This window comes from Balaenoptera acutorostrata, chromosome 12, assembly GCF_949987535.1.
Source record: "Balaenoptera acutorostrata chromosome 12, mBalAcu1.1, whole genome shotgun sequence".
In the NCBI taxonomy this organism is placed as follows: Eukaryota; Metazoa; Chordata; class Mammalia; order Artiodactyla; family Balaenopteridae; genus Balaenoptera; species Balaenoptera acutorostrata.
In genome coordinates, this window is record NC_080075.1 from 90,564,220 (window position 1) to 90,568,359 (window position 4,140).

Below are 4,140 nucleotides of genomic sequence, written 5' to 3' on the forward strand. Positions count from 1 at the left end.
ACTGCACTTGGACTGTCTGTAGCACTTAGGTCTCTGCTGCCCTTTGAGAAAATGACTCACTGCTTTCCCGTAAACTTTGATAAGATAATGTTGCATTTTGTCAAAGACACTTTAGAACATTGTACTATTACGCATCCTTTGTCCAGAGAAGTCATTTAAAAGTAAAGGTGCACTGGGTCATTTTATAATATAGAGTCCTAAGCATGTGGATTGAGTGAATTCCTAGAAAAATTATTCAACATAATTATTCAACATAATTTTAACATACTAGCATGTATCATGCTAGTAATTGGACATTTTTTTCTAAAGAACTTCCTCAGGGTCTTTTCAGATCAACGTTTGATATAAATAAATGTAACTGGATATTCATTTTTTCTCATTTTTAGAGTCTTAGCTAAGGCCATTTAACTGAGCACCAAGATGGACAAGTCTCTCACTTTCTAAAAATGGTAGCTAGACTCATCCTTTTCAGGAATTACTAAGAAATAGTCAAAGCTTGTTCTAAGATAATTCATCTATCATCCTTCTTTGAACTCTAAGTAAGAGGAGACTAGAAAAGAATCACAGCTGGAAAGAGAAAAGGGAAGGCAGGGTGGAGAACGCCCAAGGATTACCACCAGGTCAATGCAAGTGAGGGACTAGAGGAAGATAGGGGGTGTCTTCCAAGAGAAAAGACCAAAAGCTAACAAGTTTCCCCATCACAGTTTGGAAATAGCCAAGCTGCTCACACAGTCAGGAACAAACTCATGGGGCCACCTGTCTCTCCTAATGGGAACAGGAGGAGCTCTCAGGAGGTGCCTGGATTTTACTTGGGGGTGTGGGGGTGCTGCATCACCTTTGGAAGTGGTTGTAACTCCATTGGCAGATGCCCCCACTTCTGCTGGGGGGTCTGTATTGCTATAGGGATGTGTCTACATTTCCACTAAAGGGGGATGAACTAACATTGGAAAGTGTCTGCATTTTCATTCCAGGCATCCCTATGTCTGTTGGTAGGTATCTTCATTTCCCTTGGGAGAGGTCTGTATTGCCACTGGGAGGTGTGTACATGTCCAGATTTTGGAGAGTAGGAATGCCAGGTATTTCTTATTGACAAGATAAGACTTACAAGAAGTCAGCTGGAACGTCATCCATACCAGAAACAATGCATTATCTGACATCTGAGGGGAGAACAGGAGGAGGACGGAGAGACGATGGTACCTCGGTTAAACCCACAGCATATGCCCCAACGTTTCTAATCAACATTTTGGAATCTGCACAGAGGTCCTTAATCACATAGGGCCTTGCCCTTGCTTCCTCCTTTAGAGGAAGCACAAGTAAGAAACTATAAGGTATAACATGAGATGAAAAATAAGAGCAGATGACACCCGTTAAATGAACTAAAGACTGCAGAGCCTTATTCAGACCTGAATCCTGGGGTAAGGATCAATGTAAATAAATATAGAAGTGAGATACAAAGGCTGATTTAGACCAGCTTGGAGTTTTTAATGACTGAAAATGAGTTTATTCTAATGCATGAATATGACGAAAAAAGAGGATGAAAGCTACCCACTCGGGAATGGAGAAAAGAAGACCAATAAAGTGGGTTCGAAGAGTGCAATGAGAGAAAAATACACTGTGTCTTAACTTGCCTCTTTCACGTTCAGCCCATGCAATATGCCACTGACAGTCATGCACGCATGCAAATGTGTTTAAACAGAGAGCACTGCAATAGAAATAGTGTGTGAGGAGTATTGCCTTCAGAAGTTTGGACTTTGTTTAAAAAGCCACCATCATTCGTATACACAATCATTAGCAGTATTTCTTCTCTTTGCCTTCCATTCCCACCTTCTCTGCTCTTATCCATTTCACTAATCTCTATTCAGTACAGAATAGTATTGAGCTCCTGCTATGTACTCAGTACTATATTGTGGAATATACAGGAACACAAAAGCATCTGTCTGCAGCAGATTCAATGAGAGCTTCGCTCAAAATAGAGATTACTTCATAAAAATAAGAGTTAAGCTTACCATATTAAATGTCTTCAAAAGTTTATAAGATAAAGAACATCAAATCTTCAAAATATTTTATACATTCATACACTGAAGACATATGTTTAAGTGCATGGCCAGTTGGGTTGATAATGAGAAAAAAAGTTATTAAAGGACAGAAAAGTAAAAAGGAAAAATATGTCATGGTCAATCTAGACTTCTTTAGAGCCATGAATACCATTTTCACTAGAATAACAATTATAATTATTCCAGTTCTGTTAGGAGGAAGGAGTATATGTCGGGTGACATAATCCCAGCTCTGCATGAGCTACCTATTTGATCTTGAGTAAGTCTTTTAATATAATCTGTAACCAACAGCTCTAAATCTCAACGTACATTCCCAGATTTTCAATGTCAAGCAGTTTAATTTCCTGTTTTGCAATCTACATATTTTAATGCTTATGTTGGGTCTTTTCCATGACAATTCCAGGAGGTAAGCAAATGCACTCATATCCAGCCTCCTACTGCATCTTTTCCAAAAGATAAACTGAATTTTAGTGTAACAGATGTTTGCTTATTATAGGAAGACAATGCTGTGAAATTCTGGCAGGTTGGTGCATTTGTTTCCAAGCATGAGAGTTTTAGGAATTCTGAACATTTATAAGGCATCAGTGATTCAGGCTGGACAAGATGTGGTCTTTGTCCATTATCTCTTCTCCATGGCATGAGATCGCTGCAGCAGTCATCATGAAGGGGACGGTAAATCTATAGAGGCTCTTTGAAAGATACCTACCACAGTCAAAAAATATGGCCATTTTTAATGAGGCATGATCTTTTCATTTGAAGTTGCGATTTACCAGCAGGGTAACATTTTCAGCTTGTTATATTCTGGGTTCTGCAGGTTAGCTAGCTAAGCTCAATGTGATTGGCATGCAAAACCCCTTAAAACTGTCAGGCCACCTTGCAATTAGGCATAATGCCACCCAAACAGATGGCATGAACGATGGTGTGCCAGACAGCCAATACACATATCAGCATTGAGCATTCAGAGAGAATTTCCTCTCTTAGAACGCCAAAATATGAATCCATGGCTTAGCTAGCAATAAGGTATTTTACATTGCACACACATTTGAGGAAGAATAATGCTGTTTTTATACAGGTTGATAAGGGACGAGATAATTATAGACTCATAGATTCTCAGGGTTATGAGACACTTTAAAGTCAATGAATTTGGGTGACTCCTTTGATGATCCATCCATCCATTCATTCATTCATTCATCCATCCAACAAATATTGAATCCCCACGATGAGTTCGTCATTACATGGCTCTCTGCCCAGCTATTTGGCCTTACCGTTGTTTAGCCTGGACTTAACCACATTCATTGACAGGGAACTCACTACTGTTAACTCAATATCCATGCCATCCTCCACTGAATAACTTCTCTCTTGACCACATCTTCTTTTTTTTTTTATATTTTTTTTAATTTTTATTTTTTAAACATCTTTATTGAAGTATAATTGCCTTACAATAGTGTGTTAGCTTCTGCTTTATAACAAAGTGAATCAGTTATACATATACAATATGTTCCCATTTCTCTTCCCTCTTGCATCTCCCTCCCTCCCACCCTCCCCATCCCACCCCTCTAGGTGGTCACAAAGCACCGAGCTGATCTCCCTGTGCTGTGCAGCTGCTTCCCACTAGTTATCTATTTTACATTTGGTAGTGTATATGTGTCCATGACACTCTCTTACCCTTTGACCACATCTTCTTAATGTGCAATGTCCAGACCCAAATCCACTACTACATATGCAATGGGTTCTAAGATGTCCTCAGCTGCTTTACATAGAATTGTAAAATCGTTTGGTACTTTTTCTTGAAATATGAATGAGACCCATTATTCAATGTTCTCCCCTCCTAACTTCATTCAGGTTTTATAAAACACAGCAGGCTTTGCAAATCTAGGACAGACAACAAAAAGACTGTGGTTTTGAGAATGTCGCTGTTGTGACCTTGTGACGTGAAGTAATGTGATGAACAGTTGTTTCAGCATCAGTGTTTTTGTCACCTGCCCACTCTCTCCATGAAAGTCAGGCATGGCGATCATTGAGGCAAAACAAGGGTCTCTTCCTCAATTGTTCCGTAGTCCAGATCTGTGGGCCATGCTCAACTCCC